Below are 22,613 nucleotides of genomic sequence, written 5' to 3' on the forward strand. Positions count from 1 at the left end.
GCCTACTCATAAAAAAGCATTAGTATGCATTTACACTATGTAGTAGGCCATGCGTACTCCTATGCCCACGGACACGTTCTGGAAATTAATAATAAAAAAAAATCATTATGCACTTACACTATGCAGTAGGCTATGCCTACTCATAAAAAAGCATTGTGCATTTACACTATGCAGTAGGCTATGTCTACTCCTATGACTACGGACACGTTCTGGAAATTAATAAAAAAAAGCTATATGCACTAACACTGCAGTAGGCTACTATATTAATAAATATTATGACAACGAATCTGCCATTGGCACATATAATATTACAGTATTAGGAAAAGAATGCGAGAATTAAAAAAAAACAAAAAGAAAAATCACGAGAAAAAGTAAAGTACGTAGCTAGGCTATCGGGTTGTGAATGAGTCATTTCATCAGTTACAGCGAATCTTCTGCACTTATTACAACTAACTACCACAGTACAGCATAAGATATATAAGAACTTCAGGAAACTTACATTGCAGAGAAACACGCACGTCTCACACCCACTACCGCCCACGTCACAGTGCACACTGACTCGTGTCGCGGCGGCGTGCAGGGAACACATCACCCGACTTTTTTTCGCATCACATTATGGGTATAGAACTCCACGAAGTACCCAAGTTCATTTTAATTTACATATATTAATAATGATAACACAATGATTGATTTTTTTTTTTTTTTTTTTTTTTTTACATTGCTGCCTATTGCGCCGGTAGGCTTCTTCCCGGTGGATCCTGATGGTCGGTCCAAGGCTTCATTCCGGTGGGTCCTGGTGGTCGGCCCAGCCCGTTCTGGCGCAGGCGAGTGTTTATAGTGGCGCCATCTTGCATTGGCTCATACTGCCCTCCCAGAGCTCATTTTTGATCCTAGAATCTAGAGTCCGGGTTGATAGGTGGTCTTCTGGTCAGCATGTGGGTAGTTTTAAGCCACTCGGCGGCGGCTGAAAAATCCCAGCTTGGTGGCACCGGGCGGGGATTGAACTCGCGTCCTCCTGAACACGAGGCCGTTACTTTGACGACTCAGCCACCGCCTCCCCCATTTACAAAAAAACAATCGAAAAAGGATTCACGTCACTGGTGAATGATAATTGTGCTGTGTGTGTGTGTGTGTGTGTGTGTGTGTGTGTGTACATAAGTGTATATACTATATGCCCATGGTCGTTTGCAGTTTCTGGAAAGACCGATCGATCCATTATCCATCACATAGATACCATTGGGCCACATTCATAAAAAAAAAAACGTCTTTTACACACGCATTTACAGCATTTCACTGCAAGAGACGATAATTAAAGTCGTTGGAGTATGGAGGCCCTCCGTCGATTTGACGGTGACGGTGCTGGTTAGCTGGGAAGGACGCGTCGGTCAAGTAAGAATTCGGACTGAGCTCGTTCACGTTTATACTTAAGATGCCAAAGACGCGTCGGTTAAGTAAGTGATCCAAAGCTTGTTTGTCGAAACTCTCTTGCTATAAGTAGAGGTGTATCTTATAGACATACCTTAACGAACAGGATTTGCAAAGCTTAGTATTTTTTTTATAATTACTTACTCTGCGCTGGCTTTACTTTGTATTGCAGCTGACCGGCCGGCCTGATGACCAACTCTTCCCTAGCTCGCCTCATGAAAAGGGCTTCTCCGTGGCCGAGTGGTTAAGGCGAAGCATACCCGCCTCGTTGATCGCTGGTTTAATCCCCGACGGGAGCAGGATCTTCTGTGTTTCGTTACACAGCTTTCTTGTGCATGCCATGACGTCACGCTGCCTTCCAATTGGGGTGGGGGGTGGGGATCCGTTAGGATGATATACTATAAGGATAGCTCACTGAAACGTCATCGATGACGTCATGACTGCGGTATGCCACCTGGTTCACTCTCACGGGGTATAAAATGTACTAGAAAACACTTATTTGTTCTTATTCATGGTCAGATTTTTGCGCTTTTTCGATTGTTAAGGATAAATCACTAAATTAGGAAGCTGTTGTGTTGGCTAATAGTATACAATAATATAAATAATGTGGTAAACAAGCTGCAGAAATATTGATTGCTCTGTTTACCATCGATGCTTACGTTTTCTTCACTTTTCTTAACATTAGTTTTCTACAGCTTAATTTGCAGCGGTAACTAATCCTGTCATATACCTAATGCAAGTAATTTACTTATATATATATATATATATATATATATATATACATATATATATATATATATATATATATATATATATAGATATATATATATATATATATATACATATATATATTTTTTTTTTATAATATTATATTTTTATTAGTACTTACTCATAAAAGGAAGTATGTATTATATTAAATTATAGGATATTATATGATTAAGGATTATAATTCTATAAATAATGAAAAAGGGTTGGTTGCCCATATGGCAAATCTTGAAATTATCTATTACGGTTAATGGCTTCTCTCTCTCTCTCTCTCTCTCTCTCTCTCTCTCTCTCTCTCTCTGTCCCATGTCGTGAACTGTTACTACGTCCCTCCACCTCCCCGCCTCCCCCAAACACACACACACACACACACACACACACACACACACACACACAGCAAAAAACAAAACAAAATTCACAACAACGTTCAACTACACGTGAGAGCACCAAACCAGCCAGCTAGAGAGAGAGAGAGAGAGAGAGAGAGAGAGAGAGAGAGAGTATATCATTTGAATTTCAGATTTTATTTAATACTTACTCATAAAAGGAAGCACGTATTATATTAAAGTATAGGATATTATATGATTATTGATTATAATTCCATAAATAATGAAAAAAGGTTGGTTGCCTTCTTGGCAAATCTTAAAATTATACATTAGGGTTAATGATTCTCTCTCTCTCTCTCTCTCTCTCTCTCTCTCTCTCTCTCTCTCTCGGATGGCATGTAGCAACGGCTATTTTTTTTGGGGGGTGGGGTGGGGGGAGGTGGCGAAGGGAGGAACATGAATATTCTTCATGTCTGTCTGTCTGTCTATTTCCCTGGCTGGCTGGCTGGTAACAAAATTTAAAAGAGAGTTCAATAAGTTGTGTCATTTGGTAGAAATCTATATATGTTCCTTCATCTTAAGTTTGTTGATATCACACCCGTAGCGATTTCCATCTAGTTTGTTAATATCACACCCGTAGTATAGAGGGGTTGCACGTGACGTCATCATCAGCGATCAGCTGATCACTTCTCAGCTGCCCCGCAATGATCCGCCATTTTGGGGGGAACATATTTACCGCAAGAGAGCTTTTCCCCGCCATGTTACTGTGTTGGTGTTTGTGTTACTGGCCCATCTATTACTGTGTGTGTGTGTGTGTGTGTGTGTGTGTGTGTGTGTGTGTTTTAGTGACCCATCTATTACTGTTACTGATAGGTGCTACACTGCCACTCGCAGTAGGTAGACCGGGGCTGGCAAGTATAGGTCAGTGGGGTTTTTGGGAACCCCTTACGTTCTGATGCTCTTACTAAACACCGCCCGGGGATGCCCGGGGTTAAATTAGTCATATATTCATTGTTGTTATCATCAAATATATCCTGAAGTTTGATAATAAATGTATATACGGTGTGTCCACCATCATTTGCCAGCCTAACGGATAGTTATATAAGGAAGCCTAGCCTCACTGTCCAGATTTTTTGCATAGTTACCTAGATTGAGAATGAAGACGGCAGGCACGTGCCAGCCATCATCAGGGGGCAGGGGCTCAGCTGATCGCTCGTGCCTCCTAAAATGGCTGACAGTTGTTTTTCCCTAAAAGCGGTGTGACGTCAGTGCAACCCCTCTATAGTTGGGTGTAACCGACGTACATTTTGACTTTATCTCATTTTATTTTATCTCTTTTTTGACGTCCTGCCCTATAGCGATGGTAGGCTTTCCTTAACCCTACATTAGTATCCTGGGGTGTTTGAACACCCCACAAAGACGTTTTTGATCACCGTCTTGAATTAGCAACACTTAGATCCCTCTCCTTTCTAGTACCTTCCTGAATACGTGAGAGGAGAGACTACTGAAATGTTCACAGTCCCGTGCCAGGTCCTTTGATATAAAGACACATTTGTTTCCTCTGGGGTGTCTGGTCACCCCACGGTGCTAATAAACTGACGTTGTGGGAAACATGTGTGCAGTGACCACAGCAAACTGTTTGTAAGTTGCATGTAATGCCAAGATTCTGTATCAGGTGACGGATTCGAGTGATAAGTACTGGTGATGCTGTTGCAACAAGATTATCATCTAATGTGGTTTAGAGTTACCTTATTATGTCAGTGGGTATGGAGTAAATATATTAAGTTTTTTTCTACAATTTCATGTTTATTTATTTATGAAATAAGTATGCACGTCTTATTTTTGGTAACACATTTTTTTTGTGTGTGTGGTTTAGGAAGCATGAAGAATGTGTATATATATATATATATATATATATATATATATATATATATATATATATATATATATATATATATATATATATATATATATATATATATATATATATATCTGTCACCCTGCCTGGTCAAACTCTTTCGCCTCTGCCTGTCAACATCTACCTTTCCTTCTCGCTGGAAGTATGCCTTCGTACAGCCTGTGCCTAAGAAGGGTGACGCTCCAATCCCTCAAACTACCGTCATATAGCTTTACTTTCTTGTCTATCTAAAGCTTTTGAATCAATCCTTAACCGGAAGATTCAAAAGCACCTTTCCACTTCAGACCTTCTATCTGATCGCCAGTATGGGTTCCGCAAGGGGCGTTCTACTGGTGATCTCCTAGCCTTCTTAACTGACTCTTGGTCATCCTCTCTTAGCCGTTTCGGTGAAACTTTTGCTATTGCGCTGGACATATCAAAAGCTTTTGATAGGGTCTGGCACAAATCTTTGCTTTCCAAACTACCCTCCTACGGTTTATATCCTTCTCTCTGTACCTTTATCTCCAGTTTCCTTTCTGACCGTTCTATTTCTGCCGTGGTAGACGGTCACTGTTCTTCCCCTAAATCTATTAACAGTGGTGTCAAACAGGGTTCTATCCTATCTCCCACTCTTTTTCTGTTGTTCATTGATGATCTTCTTTCCAAAACGAACTGTCCTATCCATTCCTACGCCGATGATTCCACTCTGCATTACTCAACTTCTTTTAATAGAAGACCCACCCTACAGGAACTTAACGACTCAAGGCTGGAGGCTGCAGAACGCTTAGCCTCTGACCTTACTATTATTTCCGATTGGGGCAAGAAGAACCTGGTGTCCTTCAACGCCTCAAAAACACAGTTTATCCACCTATCCACTCGACACAATCTTCCAAACAACTATCCCCTATTCTTTGACAACACCCAGCTATCACCTTCCTCAACACTTAACATCCTCGGTCTATCCTTAACTCAAAATCTCAACTGGAAACTGCATATCTCATCTCTTACTAAATCAGCTTCCTCGAGGCTGGGCGTTCTGTACCGTCTCCGCCAGTTCTTCTCCCCTGCACAGTTGCTGTCCATATACAGGGGCCTTGTCCGCCCTCGTATGGAGTATGCATCTCATGTGTGGGGGGGCTCCACTCACACAGCTCTTCTGGACAGAGTGGAGGCCAAGGCTCTTCGTCTCATCAGCTCTCCTCCTCATACTGATAGTCTTCTACCTCTTAAATTCCGCCACAATGTTGCCTTTCTTTCTATCTTCTATCGATATTTCCACGCTGACTGCTCTTCTGAACTTGCTAACTGCATGCCTCCCCCCCTCCTGCGGCCCCGCTGCACTCAACTTTCTACTCATGCTCATCCCTATACTGTCCAAACCCCTTATGCAAGAGTTAACCAGCATCTTCACTCTTTCATCCCTCACGCTGGTGAGGGATTCCTGCCTACGACTTGAACTCTTTCAAGAGGAGGGTATCAGGACACCTCTCCTCCCGTATTTGATCTTCCTTTCGGCCACCTCTTTTGTTTCTTTTTTAGGAGCAGCGAGTAGCGGGCTTTTTTTATTATTGTTTTCTTTTTTTGTGTGCCCTTGAGCTGCCTCCATTGTTGTAAAAAAAAAAAAAAAAAATATATATATATATATATATATATATATATATATATATATATATATATATATATATATATATATATATATATATATATATATATATATATATATATTTCATAGCTAAGCACCAGTAAAACTACTTTTTATAATAAGCAAATCTGACTTATTTCTGTAGGATTTTAGTAATGAAACTCTAAAGGAAAAGTATTCAGGTCGTCATGTTCTTTGACGATAATACTGAGGAAAGGGAAACGAAACTGTATGAAGTACTGTATACCTTTATCTTAGAAATGATCGTTAGAGTCCAATTTAGTGTGTGCGTGTGTGTGTGTTTGACCAATTCCTTTCCACAAATATTCTCCAATATCAGCCACCGCTACCGCAGTCATGAGATATCCCTCGGAATAGCTTCGAGAGAAAAGGAGCAATTTTGGGTGCCCACCTCAGTCCGTGCTCCCTATGTTGTTCACTCCAGTCCCACCACGAAAATCGGACTTTCAGGGACTGGAATGAGCGAGATAGGGAGCGCGGATTGAGCTGAGCACCAAAAAATGCTCCTTTTCTCTCGGACTGGAAGTGAGCAACATTCCTACACTACGCAAAAGTATAGTTAATGCGGTTCAACTGTAATGTGTACGGTGCTAATGAATTGAAAATACGAGCACTCAGTCATGAGATGTCCCTAGGAATTCCTTCAATTTTAGACGTATCTACGCTACGCAAGTCTGCCATGAATGTGCTTTCGGTGCTAATTAAAATAACCTACCGCAATCATGAGATATCCCACGGAATAGCTTCGGGAGAAAAGGAGCAATTTGTGGTGCTCAGCTCAGTCCGTATGTTGCTCACTCCAGTCCCACCACGTAAAGGCAGAACATTCTTTTCCTGGCAAGCTTCAATCGCGGCACTGGCGGGAAACAGGACTGGGAGGGCTGCTAGACATTGATTGACTGACTGACTGTGTAGTTGCCCAGTAATACTATAACGAGATCTAAGCCTGCTTGGGCAAGCTCTTGTGACGGAGGGTCACTCCTATGCAACAACCCGTGCCTTTTCCGCATTGATTGATTGATTGATTTAAATTAGGCGCTGCAACAGCCAGGGTCATATGCCGCCGCATTCAATGAGTTAAAAACTAATGAAAAGAAGAAAAAAAAACTAAACTAAAAGGGCTAAAAAAGTAACCTAAAAAAGTAAACAAAGAGCAAAGCCAAACAAAACGAGACGAAACAAATCACACAGAAAAATTGATAGGTTAGCACAGATCAACACCAAGGCGGCTAGGTTCATTACAAACAATTACACTCAAACGTCTGGAATCACAACACGGATCAAACAACTGATAAACATGGAACCTCTGCACATACGCCAGACAAGCACACAGACTTACACTTATTTACAAGATCACAAACATACTCACACAACGCAAACAGTCAACGTACTCCATAAATAGCAAACCTACAAGACTTTGTACCCCATCCCAGCCCAATAACCGCTAAGAACTCGGCTCCTAAAATTTCTAGAGCGAGGGGGATGATACGTTGCCGTGAGCTTCTAAACGCCGCAGTCTGGGAGTGCGACGACCAAGTCGATGGTGACCGTTCGGAGCGGCCCGCTCGCGAGGAATTGCGAGATTAAGGGGTACGGCTGGTCGGCGGCTGGGCCGAGCGAAACGGTCTTCCCGCTCCTGGCTCTCGCTCGCGCGGCCAGCGCGGGGATCGAGACCCCAGTGCGGGACGGTCCCCAAGGCAACGGTCGATAGTATGTCGTGGGGAAGCGAGGGTTGAGCGAGCCGGCGGCGGACTCGCTCCACAAACCCGCTCGAACTTCCATAACGCTGTTTGGGGCCGGAGCGCGCTGCACCTACCCGAGCGACTAATCGTTTGCCAACCTCTCAGACCGGGGCCAGCAAACTTGGATGGGTTTAGTCTCTCGTGTTGCGCGCACCGACCTCATTAAACGCCGTTGAACTGTATCCTATTTCGGGCCCACCCTCCCGCGGGCCAAGACTCGGCATCGCTCACTTCCACCTGGAAATCCTCATTTTTCTCAGGTCGATGTTGATGTTGACAGCCAGGTCTTGCCCCCTCTCTTTCATGAGAAGCTTCTCGGCATTAGCTGCGGCTGCTCGTGGCGGCGCATGTTCTTACTGTGTTTGCCAATGCGATCAGCCTTCAAAGCAGCGACCCCTCTCTCTCGCTCTCTAGGCGATGGTAACTCCACTCTCCGTGCGCTAACGCATCCCGAGGGTGACGCCGCCGCACGCAATGTCGTCGGTTGGCACCCTAGTCTTCCCACTGACGCAGCTTCTATCGAGCGGTCGGTTGGAACGAAGCACTCCACTCTCGCAGGCGACGACGGATGGCGGTGCTCTGCTGCTGCTGCTGCTGCTGCTGGTATAGTCCGTGGTGCGTTCGCTCGCACCTCGACACAAAAGTATCATCATCAGCAGCAGTCTCACCACCACCACCACCAGTCTGCTGCTATATGACGAGGACGCGCGGACGACGACGAGGACGACGACGGCGTGGCGGGCATGGTTTCGAGCCCACGCATCATCTTCATCATCATCATCCGCCGTCTGTTGAAACCAGGGAAGCGGCGTCGCTGACCAGAGCTGTCCGACGCTGAGCGATCTCCTACTTTAGTAAGGCTTTAAGCGAGCGCGCGGCACGCCCGTCGTGCTCGTTCGCCGCTTGGCCGACAGCTAACGCCATAGCTACCTGGTTGATCCTGCCAGTAGTCATATGCTTGTCTCAAAGATTGAGCCATGCATTTCTAAGTACTAGCCGATTTAAGGCGAAACCGCGAATGGCTCATTAAATCAGCTATGATTCATTGGATCTGTACCCACACTTACTTGGATAAATGTGGTAATTCTAGAGCTAATACATGCACCACGTCTCTGACCGCAAGGGAAGAGCGCTTTTATTAGTTCAAAACCGGTCGGGCCTCGGTCCGTCACCCCACCGTGTTGAATCTGAATAACTTGTCGCTGAGCGCACGGTCTCCGCACCGGCGCCGCCTCTTTCAAGTGTCTTCCTTATCAGCTTTCGATTGTACGTTACGCGCCTACAATGGCTATAACGGGTAACGGGGAATCAGGGTTCGATTCCGGAGAGGGAGCCTGAGAAACGGCTACCACATCTAAGGAAGGCAGCAGGCACGCAAATTACCCACCCTCGGCACGGAGAGGTTGTGCCGAAAAATAACGATGCGAGACTCATCCGAGGCCTCGCAATTGGAATGAGTACACTTTAAATCCTTTAACGAGGATCTATTGGAGGGCAAGTCTGGTGCCAGCAGCCGCGGTAATTCCAGCTCCAATAGCGTATATTAAAGTTGTTGCGGTTAAAAAGCTCGTGGTTGGATTTCAGTTCTGGACTGACGGTTCACCGCCCGGTGCATACTGTCACGCTCCGAACAGCCACAACAGCCCGCTGGCTCGCACGGGGTGCTCTTCATCGAGTGTCCCGCGTGGCCGGCAGAGTTTACTTTGAAAAAATTAGAGTGCTCAAAGCAGGCTACACTTACGGCCTGAATGCCTTTGCATGGAATAATGGAATAGGACCTCGGTTCTGTTTTGTCGTTTTTTTTTAACCCGAGGTAATGACTAATAGGAACAGGCGGGGGCATTCGTATTGCGACGCTTGAGGTGAAATTCTTGGACCGTCGCAAGACGAACTACTGCGAGAGCATTTGCCAAGGATGTTTTCATTAATCAAGAACGAAAGTTAGAGGTTCGAAGGCGATCAGATACCGCCCTAGTTCTAAACATAAACGATGCTGACCAGCGATCCGCCGGCGTTATTCCCATGACCCGGCGGGCAGCTTCCGGGAAACCAAAGTCTTTGGGTTCCGGGGGAAGTATGGTTGCAAAGCTGAAACTTAAAGGAATTGACGGAAGGGCACCACCAGGAGTGGAGCTTGCGGCTTAATTTGACTCAACACGGGGAACCTCACCAGGCCCAGACACCGGAAGGATTGACAGATTGAGAGGTCTTTCTCGATTCGGTGGGTGGTGGTGCATGGCCGTTCTTAGTTGGTGGAGCGATTTGTCTGGTTAATTCCGATAACGAACGAGACTCTGGCCTACTAACTAGTCGACGGATCTCCAGCAATTGGTGTCCAGTTCGCAGCTTCTTCTTAGAGGGATAAGCGGCAACTTTAGCCGCACGAGATTGAGCAATAACAGGTCTGTGATGCCCTTAGATGTTCTGGGCCGCACGCGCGCTACACTGAAGGGATCAACGTGTCCTCCCCCTCCGAGAGGAGCGGGTAACCCGTTGAAATCCTTTCATGATAGGGATTGGGGTTTGCAATTGTCTCCCATGAACGAGGAATTCCCAATAAGCGCAAGTCATGAGCTTGCGTTGATTACGTCCCTGCCCTTTGTACACACCGCCCGTCGCTACTACCGATTGAATGATTTAGTGAGGCCTTCGGACTGGCGCTCTTGGATGCCGGGCCCACGCGGTTCCGCCGCTGGGCTTTCGGCGCCTCGAGCTGACGGAGAGATGTCCAAACTTGATCATTTAGAGGAAGTAAAAGTCGTAACAAGGTTTCCGTCGTTGAACCTGCGGAAGGATCATTAACGTGTTTGCCCGACGCTGGCAAAGACTAAAACCATACACGCTGGGTGGCCGGGACTCAGACTGTCCCGGCTATCATCCATTCTTCCCTCCCTTCGCCTCGTGCGAGGCGAAGGCGAGGATCAACCACGCGTCGCTGGCGTGAGGCGGGCAGAGCTTCCGACGCGCCAGCCGGCGACCACTCTTCTTAAACCAACCCTTTCCCGGGTGGAATAAGCATACAGTCAAACCCTAGACACAAAGTCTTCCCACATCGTCTCCCGAGGCAGAGACGGCGGAAGTCTGCTGATGAGAGTCGGCAGCGTCCGACGTAAAACAAAAATATAACTTAACGGTGGATCACTCGGCTCGTGGGTCGATGAAGACCGCAGCAAGCTGCGTGTCTGTATGTGAATCGCAAGAATACCAGATACATCGACAAGTCGAACGCACATTGCGGCGGCGGCACTCTCATGTGCTGCCGTCACTCCTATACGAGGGTCGGATATACATTCCATGCATCGGCTTTGTCAGCTATGACATCGACCGCATTGGGGAGTTTCGCCTGTTGCTACTAGCGGGCGTTCCCTTAAGGCCATGAATGGTTACCGGCCGCGTCACGTCTCTGACGGGCGCGTACGTCGGTGACACGGAGCTTACGAACGCAGCGGGGAGGAAGAGAAGCAGGTGGTCTCTTCGGGACTGCCTCCTCCTCCTCCTCGTCTGCTGTTGTCGCTATCCGTGTCCTGTCTCGTTTCGGAACCCCAACCTGTGCCGCTATGAGTCGGACGGGCTAAGGTGGCTCTGCTTCGCGTGATAGGCAGGAGAAGGCGACCGGGCCGGTTATTTACTCGACTAACCCGGATCACCCTACCTCTCCTTGCTGCGAGCAGACGCAAACAACAATGGCGTCCCGCGTGTCTGTGTGCACCACCATCGCCGACTGGCAGCCATTATTCAAAGGAAGGGACCGACGAGCTGGAGAGCGAGGCAACTCCTCTCCTCCCGCCAGCAAGAAGGAACTCTTCTTGCTGCTGCTCCAATGTCGACCTCGTGTTAGGGTAGAGTACCCGCCAAATTTAAGCATATTAATAAGCGGAGGAAAATAAACCAACAGGGATTCCCTTAGTAAAGGCGACTGAACCGGGAAAAGCCCAGCGCATAACCTGGCGTCGTGACCCGGCGCCAGGGGTGTTGCGTTTCGGAGGGTCCGGCACGCAGTTTCTCACCGCCTAAGTTATGTTTGAAAGCGGCCACTACCCATGGAGGGTGACAGGCCCGTGTGACAGAGCCCGCGAGGGTACGCGAGAGATTGTCGGAAAGGGCCTCTCCGTAGAGTCGGGTTGCTTGAGAATGCAGCCCTAAGCAGGTGGTAAACTCCATCTAAGGCTAAATATGACCACGAGACCGATAGCGAACAAGTACCGTGATGGAAAGTTGAAAAGAACCGTCTTGAAACAAGGACAAAGGAGTCTAACATGTGTGCGAGTCATTGGGCGCACTAAACCCAGAGGCGTAATAAAAGTGAAAGAGGGGCGTCCCGGGGCCTTCGGGCCTCGGTCGGCGTCCTCCGGGGCCGATCCCTGACCGGCCGCTGCCGCCGAGTCTCCCATCCCAAAGCGGGGTCGAGGGGGGTGCGCGGGGTGAGTCCCTTTCCCCGGTCGCTTACCTCCGGCCTCGCGGGTGCTCGGTGCGCACGGTGGTCCGTCTCCTTCGCGGGAGGCGCTTGTACGCAGGGGGGCGCAGGGCCGGGACTTGCCATTCGACGCCGTCGTGCAAATCTGTTGTTGGCCTCTCCGGCGTTGCTAGGGCTGTCGGTTGGCGCGCCGCGCGTCAGGCGGGCTTCGGGTGGGGGTTTCGGCTCTCATCCGGGTTCGTCCCGCGCGGTTTTGCCTTCCGATCCTGCTCTGTCCGGAGTGCCCTAGCACGCGTGCTGTCGGCAAGTACCATGAGCAGACATGTTGGGACCCGAAAGAAGGTGAACTATGCCTGGCCAGGATGAAGTCAGAGGAAACTCTGGTAGAGGTCCGTAGCAATTCTGACGTGCAACTCGATTGTCAGAGCTGGGTATAGGCTCGAAAGACTAATCGAACCATCTAGTAGCTGGTTCCCTCCGAAGTTTCCCTCAGGATAGCTGGTACTCGCGGAAACGGAGGAGTTTCATCCGGTAAAGCGAATGATTAGAGGTCTTGGGGACGAAACGTCCTCAACCTATTCTCAAACTTTAAATGAGTGAGATGCCGAGCTTGCTTGAACGCTGAAGCTTCGGCGACTAATCCGAGTATCTAGTGGGCCAATTTTGGTAAGCAGAACTGGCGCTGTGGGATGAACCAAACGTCGAGTTAAGGGGCCTAAACGAATGCTCATCTAGACCCCATCGAAAGGCGTTGGTTGCTATAGACAGCAGGACGGTGGCCATGGAAGTTGGAATCCGATAAGGAGTGTGTAACAACTCACCTGCCGAAGCAACTAGCCCTTAAAATGGTATGGCGCACAAGCATTCTCCCGATACTCCACCGCCGGTGGCACTAAAGGCCAAGCTCCCCTCTTCACCGGGGGGAGCCCAGGCCTCCAAGCCCCGGGGAGTAGGAGGGTCGCAGGGGTGAGCGCTGAAGGGATCCGGCGCGAGCCGGCCTGGAACCGCCCCTGTTGCAGATCTTGGTGGTAGTAGCAAATAGTCGAGAGAGACTTCCCTTGAAGGCCGATGTGGAGAAGGGTTCCATGTTAACATCAGTTGGACATAGGTTAGTCGCTCCTAAGCCCAAGGCTAAAGCCTTATCCCACGCTAGAGGCAACGGCCAAGCGAGTTGTAGTCACTGCTGCTTGCGGTGGCGGCTCATCCGTGGGAGATTCTTCTCAGTTGCCGATGGGAATTCGTGGCGAAAGGGAATACGGTACTTATTCCATAACCAGGCCTGGATGCCAACCGGGGCTAGGTTCCTTCTTGGGCCGGCCCTTGGTGCAGGAACCCGGTAACGGGAACCAACTCGCGTCCATCGGCGGTGGTCCGGGGAAGAGTTTTCTTTTGTTTAAGGCGCCGTGACCCTAGTAACCACTCGCAGAGCGAGAGGGTGTTGGTAACACGGTCCGCCGTAGAGCGCCGCGGTTCTTGCGGCGTCCCGCGTACCACTGCCGGTCCGTGAAACATGCGAGGCACGTAACTGCATGGGGCGAAGCGGGGTGGTCTGCTGCTGCTGCCCGCTGCCGGGCGTCGTTCTGCGGCGTCACGGCGCGGCGCACGTACGCACGCGGCCTCCGCGATGCACCCCAGTTTCAGGCCTGTGCGTACCCATATCCGCAGCCGTTCTACAAGGCAAGAAGCCTCTGGTCAATAGACTAATGTAGGTAAGGGAAGTCGGCAAATTAGATCCGTAACTTCGGGATAAGGATTGGCTCTGAGGATCGGGCCAGTCGGGCCTGTGCGGGAAGCGGGCCTGGGTTCGGGCGCTGGACTGGGCTCAGAGGCTCTGAGCTGCGCGCGGTGATGGGTGATGCCGTCTACCCTGCGGCGCCGACGTCGCCGGTGTCCGCCCATCCACAGTGTCTCTCCTTCCCCGGTGGCGGCGACCCATTCCAAATGCGGCCTCGCGTCGCGCTGTCCTTGTTACCAGCTCGCCGGTGCGGCGGTGCTTGTGTAGTCCGGGTTCGCAAAGGCGGCCGGCGGGTGATCACCGCGTCGTTGGTGGCCCTCAGAAGCCCCGGCGTGGCGTCCTCCGTTCGCTCCCGGTCCCACTCCGCCGTCCGCGCTAAAGCCGGCGCGGCGGGGCAGCGCGCGTTGGGGAACCACCGCAGGGTTCGCGCAGCGCCGGTCGCAGGCGGGACACGCTCATGCAAGGTGGGGCCAACGGCCCGGCGTGCGGCGGCTCGCATTTCGCGGTGGCGGCTCTAGCCCTCTCGCCACTCGTGCCGAGAGCTCGGACCGGCGTGTCTCCGGCCCTTCCGTGGAACGCGCTAGGCTGCGTTGGGGCGGGGGCTCCGGCTCTCTCTATCGCCGGCTTTCGGCCGGTTAGGTAGCAGCAGCAGTCGTCCCTCGCTCCAAACCCACTTCGGCTGGCGCCCAGCGATCAAATCAGAACTGGCACGGACCAGGGGAGTCCGACTGTCTAATTAAAACAAAGCATTGCGATGGTCAGAGATAGATGTTGACGCAATGCGATTTATGCCCAGTGCTCTGAATGTCAAAGTGAAGAGATTCAACCAAGCGCGGATAAACGGCGGGAGTAACTATGCCTCTCTTATGACTCTAAATCCTAAGAGTATCCCGAAGTTCGAACCCAGGAGACCTGGGGTAGACCAAAACCATAGTTACTTTTGGTGAGTGGCCTCCACGTGGTCCCGCTGGATACGCTGGAACGCTCACCTCACAGCGATAGCTTTCCTACTTCTCTTATTTTCGCCTATCCACAGCCAGGATGGCGGAATCTGTCGCCGGTCGGGTCCAAGACCGCTCCCCTACCTGTCCCGAGTGTGACTTGACCTACGCCTCCTTCGCGGGGCGCAGGCTTCACCAACGTAGAGCCCACCCAGAGAAATTCCATGCGGCGCTTTTGCAGGATACAGTGACCCGGCAGAGGGCCAGGTGGGACCCGGAAGAGGACAGCCTGATGGCTGCCTTTGAAAGGGACCACCCTGAGCTCTCGGTCGCGGAGCTGTGCGCGTCAATCTGCACACAAGTTCTCCCCCACCGTACTCCTTACTCGATTACTTCCCATCGTAAAAACCGACAGTACCAGGACTGTCTGCGATCACTGCGCAGGAGTCCGCGGCGGCCCCGTACACCTAGGGACGCCGTTGGTAGGTCCCCCGTAAGGGCACGGAGGGGAGTGTAAGAGCTGAAGAGCGACCCGGGTTGAACTGGACGCGCAGCCAGTAGAAGCCCCGGTAGATTTAGATCTCGCGCTCAGCCGCAGTGGAGAGGCGGAAGAGGCCGCACCGACGGAGGATGACGGGGAGCTCGCCAGAGCCCTGGAAGATTCCGTTGAGGCGGCCTCAGAAAACCTCTCCATTCCCAAACCAAGGCATCTGGCAGACATCCAGGCACAATTTGATGCCTGGATTCCTTCTCGCCCCCCACGTCCTCCCCCACCAAGATCGGGGCATCACGCAAACCTCACTCCATCGAGGTTGAGAAGGAGGAAATATGCAGCCTTTCAAACCCAGTATCGAAGGGACAGAGGCCGGGTGCTGAAGTAGGTATTGAGTGGGGATGATCTTCTCAGAACCCCGGCCCCCCCTGAGGGTTCTTTAACCTTCTGGAAGGGGCTGTTTAGTCGGCCGAGCCCAGAGGACCGCCGGACTCCGGATCCCGTTAGACGGGTCAGCCCATCAGTGATGGGCGCCGTCTCGGAGGAGGAGGTCGAGGCGGCACTGAAGGCCACCCCCAAAGCAACGGCACCGGGCCCCGACGGTCGTCTCATTAGCGACCTGGCGGGGCTCGGGTCTGCCAAGCTTACCTGGGTGGTCAACGGGTGACTCTGGCTCGGGGCTCTGCCCCCCGACTGGGTAAAGGGCAGAACCATTCTGCTGCCCAAAGTGCCATCTCCATCGGCACCAGGGGATCTCCGGCCCATCAGATTTACTCCCCTGATCACAAGGCTCATAAACCGGATCCTAGCGAGACGGCTGGACCGGGATACGCCTCTGCCCGCGCAGCAGAAGGGCTTTATGAGGGAGGAGGGCTGCGCCGCAAACATCGCTGTTTTACGGTCGATGATCAAGTCGGCGCAGCAGGCCCCCTCTGATCTGTATGTTGCGTGGGTGGATTTTAAAAAGGCGTTTGACTCAGTGAGTCACCCATCCCTGCTGGCAGGGTGCAGGAGGTGGGGTTTTCCATCTAGACTCACTGAGTATGTCTGCCAGATGTACGGAAACGCTGCTATCCAAATTGACGCAGGCGACCCCACTAACATCACTAGGGGCGTCCTGCAGGGGGACCCCCTCTCCCCCTACTTGTTTAATATCTGCCTGGACTGGGCCCTAGCTGCACTCCCCAACAACATCGGGGTACAGGCGGGTACCATTAAGATCGGGTACCTCGCCTTTGCCGATGACGTGGCGCTACTGTCCTCGACCCGCTCGGGCCTGCAGGCTTCATTGACTAAGCTTGCGGAAGCCGCTGCGCTTCAAGGCCTTGAGGTGGGCTTGGGCAAGTGCGCCACGCTAGGCATTGCAGCCAACAAGAAAAATAAGACATGGGCCCAAGACACAACCCCCTTTACCATCTTGGGGAGGCCAATCCAAGCACTGGCACCCGGGGAATTTTATAAGTACCTGGGTGTCCAGATGGGCTTCGGCGGAGGGGCAACGGCGTACCAGGCACATGAAGACCTTGTGCGAAAGCTTGGTAGGCTATTGAGAGCACCGGCACAGCCCCAGCAGAAGCTCTGGGGCTTAGTGAACATCATAGTACCTCAGCTGCTCTACCCGCTGGTAAACATGGCGGCTACGACCTTCCAGCTAGGCCGCATCGACCGGGCCATCAGGCGGTTTGCCCGGTCCTGCCTCCACCTGCCGATGGATACGCCCCTCGGGTATTTCCATAAATTCAGGGGTTGCGCTACTTAGCGTAGACCCATGAAGAAGTAGGCGACGTTTGTGATCTTGTCTCCTACATTACTATAAATTAAATAATTAATTAATGAAGTAACCAATGTTAATAAATTAATTATATTAATTAAGATTTACTTTAAGTTATTCAGTTTAATTAGAATATATATAAAAGACTAAATTAAGATGTTCTTGTATTAAGTAAAAACTTTGCACAGAGAAAAAAAAAGACAAATGCCTCGTCATCTAGTTAGTGACGCGCATGAATGGATTAACGAGATTCCCACTGTCCCTATTTACTATCTAGCGAACCCACAGGCAGGGGAACGGGCCTGCGCCTAACAGCGGGGAAAGAAGACCCTGTTGAGCTTGAATCTAGTCTGATTTTGTAGAGAGACATCAGAGGTGTAGCATAAGTGGGAGGTCGTCACATCAGGGGCTCGCTCCGTGCGGCCGACAATGAAATACCATTACTCTGATCGTTTCTTTACTTACTCGGTGAGACGGAATCGGAGCTTCCCCACGTGGGATTACCTCCTGTTTCTAGCCTAAAGCGGCGGAAGGGAGGGCGCGCTTGGTTTCGGCCTTGCGTTAGCCTGACCAGGCGTTCGCGACAGCCGCGATCCGCTCCGAGGACATTATCAGGTGGGGAGTTTGACTGGGGCGGTACATCTGTCAAACGATAACGCAGGTGTCCTAAGGCCAGCTCAGCGTGGACAGAAACCTCGCGTAGAGCAAAAGGGCAAATGCTGGCTTGTGGCGGCCAAGCGTTCATAGCGACGTCGCTTTTTGATCCTTCGATGTCGGCTCTTCCTATCATTGTGAAGCAGAATTCGCCAAGCGTTGGATTGTTTACCCATAAAAAGGGAACGTGAGCTGGGTTTAGACCGTAACTCAGACGGGTTAGTTTTCGTCGATTTTTGGGGGCGGGGGGTGGGGGGGATTCCTTAAGTAACACGAGTTTCTCACATGAGGTAGCGACCCCTAAGAGTGTTCTCATCTCACCCGGGCTTGTTAGTTCTCGGACTGGAGGTGAGGCTTTTTCGATGCTACTTAAGCCATAGGAGCCCATGTTAGAAGAAAAAAAATTGTCTCACGTGAGTCCCAAGTGAGAACAGGTCTCACTTTTGGAAGATAAGTCTGTCGCGGGACGGAGCAAAGGGTCCTAATGTCGCTACAGCCATAACCACTGGATCTAATGGAACCATGCTCTTAAAAATATTAACACTGTCTTTTTTCGTCAACATAACTTCAATAACGTTGGTATACAGCGTCATTTTATATTACTTCTGTAATTTTCTACATTACTTTTGATTTAATTATCTAAAATCAGTTTTTCTACTTTTTTACGGAAAAAAAGTGTCTTTTTTGCGTGGTCTAAAGTATAGAAACATCTAAAAAAAGATTTCCTTGACGTATCCTATTTATTTCTGATTTGTATTGATTTTGGAGGAAAAAAAATGGAGTGAAGTTACTTTGACACTGCCACGTGTTTCTTTTCGAATTTCGCCCTGATTCTCAGATATGTTGAAGATGACAATTAGTACTTTATATTAATACAAATTACAACATTGTACACCGTTTTTTTTTATGAAAAGTTATTGTAACCCGAAAAACTAGATCGTTTGTGTTATCCGTTGTATTGTTTCGACCTATTCCATTTTAGCAGCAGAAGGTATTGCTTTTTTTTTTGTACAAGTACACTTAATTTCGCTTCTCTGGGCCGATATTTACTTAGATGTTTTACAGGTTGCCATATTTTTTTAGCCGCTTGAGCCAGGTGTACGTAGACTCGACCAAGGTCCAAAGAAGAGACAGGTCAACGCACGAGCTGCTCAATAATTGTCATGACCCGCGCATTGACGTCACAGGGTTCGTAGGCCGGAGGTCTGAGGTGACGAGCTGGGTCAGTTGGGTGGCTGCTGGGCAAGAGTTCACATCTCGCCAGCACCTCGCTCTCTCTCTCTCTCTCTCTCTCTCTCTCTCTCTCTCTCTCTCTCTCTCTCTCTGTGTCGCGCCGAAATTTGCCACAATGCCTAGTTGTGCAGTGCGTAACTGTGACAATTATCATGCTAAAGGAAAATCGGATTATCATTATTTTCGCTTTCCGAGAGATAAAGACACTTGCGACAAATGGATTCAGCTGTGTTGGAGGCAAAATAACTTCAACCCCATGACACAGAGGATATGCAGCAAGCATTTTGAAGAGGCAGCATTTGAAAGAAACCTCAAATACGAACTCCTTGATAAACCGGTGCCTCCACGATACAAATGTTTCAAGCCTGGAGCAGCTCCAACACTACATTTACCACCATCAAATACAGGTAAGATTGCTTCTTCTTTTTTTAAGATTTGTCCATTAGTGTGTGTGTGTGTGTGTGTGTGTGTGTGTGTGTGTGTGTGTGTGTGTGTGAATTGCAATGGTCTATATTCTTTATGCCACTGCAAGTATCATTTGTGTTATTTCTCTCTCTCTCTCTCTCTCTCTCTCTCTCTCTCTCTCTCTCTCTCTCTCTCTCTCTCTCTCTCTCTCTCTTTCTCATGTCTTATATCTTCAACATTTGAAAACAATATAAACATAAATTATGGATACTTGAATTTATATGTTAAATAAATTGATTTAGAAGAAAATTCATACCAATAAAAAAAACAGCAAATAGGAAAAATTTAAAAGCTTATCTAAGTCAGGTCAGGTCTCTCTCTCTCTCTCTCTCTCTCTCTCTCTCTCTCTCTCTCTCTCTCTCTCTCTCTCATGTCTTATATCTTCAACATTTGAAAACAATATAAATATTTATTATAGATACTTCAATTTATATGTTAAATAAATTGATTTAGAAGAATTTTGAAAAAAAATTCATGCAGATAAAAATACCAGCAAGCAGGAAAAAAATTACAGTAATGACTTGAGTATTAACAGCTTATTTCTAAGTCAGGTCAGGTCTTCCTCTCTCTCTCTCTCTCTCTCTCTCTCTCTCTCTCTCTCTCTCTCTCTCTCTCTCTCTCTCTCTCTCTCTCTCTCTCTTTCATGTGAAGGTTTGCATGTTACCATGAATCCACTAATATTGTTAAAAATAATTGCATTTTCAGAAACAACAACCAGTCAGGGTAGGAAAGTGTTGCAAGAAAATCTGCCTCCCAACACCCTTCCAGCTGCAGGTTGTGTGAGACCACTCCCTTCTGCAAATTTCAGCAAGCACCCACAGACTGATGGTGAGTCCACTTTATGAGCATTTACTTTACTGAACTATTTTCAATATGAGTCGTTATTACAAGACAGCAGGAGATAATTCATTTCATTATTGTTTTACTGTGTAGCTCACCTGGCTTTGTTTATTTATTTCTTGGTAACAAAATCTTAATTCCTTCATGTTAATGTTAAGTTATGAAATCAACAAGCAAGCTATGGACATTAATGTTCAGGTTTTCTTTGTCATTATTCATAGATTAAAATGTAATTTCTTCTTATTCCCTCTCTCTCTCTCTCTCTCTCTCTCTCTCTCTCTCTCTCTCTCTCTCTCTCTCTCTCTCTCTCTCTCTCTCTCTCTCTCTCTCTGTCTGCCTGAAATTAATATCTCTACTTTTTTTCGGGAAATGCAGAGTACTCCTGGTCTGAGGTCATCCAAAAACTTCAAATGCTGGAAGAGGAAAAAAATGCTCTACTTAATGAGAAGATTAAATGGGAAGAGGAAAAAAAAATCTTGAAAGATGAAATTGAAAATGCATACCAAAGGGGTGTGTCCGATTCGCGGAAAGGACTTGAAAAAATATTTACAGATACACAAATTGATTCAATACTAAGTGGAAAATCTGTTTCAAATTACACTGATGATGATATTGCTGAAGCACTGGTACTGCACAGCTACAGCTCCAAGGCTTATGAATACCTTCGAACCAAAAAAAACTTTCCTCTCCCATGTGTCAGTACACTTAATCGCCGCGTGGCAAAGCTGGACATAAAACTTGGTGTACTGGTACCAGTACTTCAACTTTTAAGGCAAAAAACAGAAAAAATGCAAGATTTTGAACGCCTCTGTGTCTTATCTTTTGATGAAACAAGTGTTGCATGTGACTGGACATATGACAAAGGCACTGATACTATTCATGAACCCAAGCAGAGGCTCCAATGTGCTATGTTAAGGGGACTGACAAGCCCGTGGAAGCAGCTTGTTTATTACAATTTTGACACACACATGACAAAAGACATATTGGAGGAAATTATCATTAAGGTAGAAGAAGCTGGCTTGATTGTGGTTGCCATGGTGTCAGACATGGGATCAAGTAATCTCAAACTTCTGAGAACACTTGGCGTAAACATTGAAAGGACAAGTTTTAAAAACCCAGCATCAGATGACCGGGAAATTTTTGTGTTCACAGATGCTCCTCATCTTATAAAATTAATTAGAAATAATCTCTTAGATTCTGGCTTTACATTAGATGGGAAAGGAGAAAGAAATGTAACAAGTTCAAGTTCAAATGAAATTATAATGAGAAGTGTGAGAGATTTAAAAACAACATTCAAATTAAGTGAAAAACACATTGAAGTAGAAGGAGCCAGAAGAATGAATGTACGTTTAGCTGCACAGTTGCTGTCAGAAACAACAGCCACCACTCTTAATTTTTTTGGTGAACAGGGGCTCCTGAAAAGTAAAGATTGGGAGACCACTAGTAGCTTCATACTGCTGGCCGATAAGTGGTTTGATTTATTTAACTCCAGGGTACCACTGGACAGAGAAAAGTCCTCAAGACATGGTTATGGGAAAAATTTGGAAAAACAAAATGAGACACTCACACAAATGATACAGACAATTCAAAAAATGAGAGTTCGTGGGAAGAATTTTTTATACCAATTTCAAAAAGGGATAATAATGTCTTCAAAGTCTCTCAATAAATTGTATGAAATGCTAAATGAAAAATATAATGTCACATACTTGCTAACATATAGACTTAATCAAGATTGTTTGGAACATTTTTTCTGTTGTCTAAGGCAAATGGGAGGAAATAACGATAACCCATCTCCAGTGCAGATTAAGTATAGAGTGAAAAAATATCTTCTTGGGAAAGAAATTGCTTTGATGGGGTGTGGTTACAACACTCATCAAGATAGTGACACTACAACTGTTTCAGATTTGTTACTCTCAGTCTCTGAAATAGACACAAACACAACTAACACAGTAACTAGGGTAAATTTAAATGAAGAGCTCTGTCTGTCTGCAATGATTTTTGCATTGGATAAAGAGGAATTAAATGCTTATGATCCCCCTTCATTTGATGTCCAAGGAATGAATTTCGAGGATGCCATGGAGGCTGAAGGTTTGAGGTATGTTGGGGGTTTCTTGGTAAAAAAATTTCCCCAATATGAGTTTCTAGGATCAAATTCTACAAAAAATGACAATACATGGATTTCTGCATGTAGCAGGGTTGAAGGTAAACTAAAAACACCTAACAAAGACTTTTTAGAGAAGTTAATAATT

At 47.8% G+C, this 22,613-nt stretch overlaps 2 non-coding genes and 1 pseudogene across 2 annotated transcripts; all 3 read left to right on the forward strand.

Moving 5' to 3' along the window:
* The first annotated feature begins 8,745 nt into the window (after positions 1-8,745).
* LOC126991950 (small subunit ribosomal RNA) lies at positions 8,746-10,619 on the forward strand. The gene has a single exon (XR_007745968.1). It is a non-coding gene; the product is annotated as a small subunit ribosomal RNA (ribosomal RNA).
* A 321-nt stretch (positions 10,620-10,940) lies between these two features.
* On the forward strand, positions 10,941-11,100 carry LOC126991949 (5.8S ribosomal RNA). The gene has a single exon (XR_007745967.1). It is a non-coding gene; the product is annotated as a 5.8S ribosomal RNA (ribosomal RNA).
* A 542-nt stretch (positions 11,101-11,642) lies between these two features.
* Positions 11,643-18,550, forward strand: LOC126991947 (large subunit ribosomal RNA; annotated as a pseudogene).
* The last annotated feature ends 4,063 nt before the right edge of the window (positions 18,551-22,613 follow it).

This window comes from Eriocheir sinensis, unplaced genomic scaffold (genome assembly GCF_024679095.1).
Source record: "Eriocheir sinensis breed Jianghai 21 unplaced genomic scaffold, ASM2467909v1 Scaffold37, whole genome shotgun sequence".
Lineage (NCBI taxonomy): Eukaryota > Metazoa > Arthropoda > Malacostraca > Decapoda > Varunidae > Eriocheir > Eriocheir sinensis.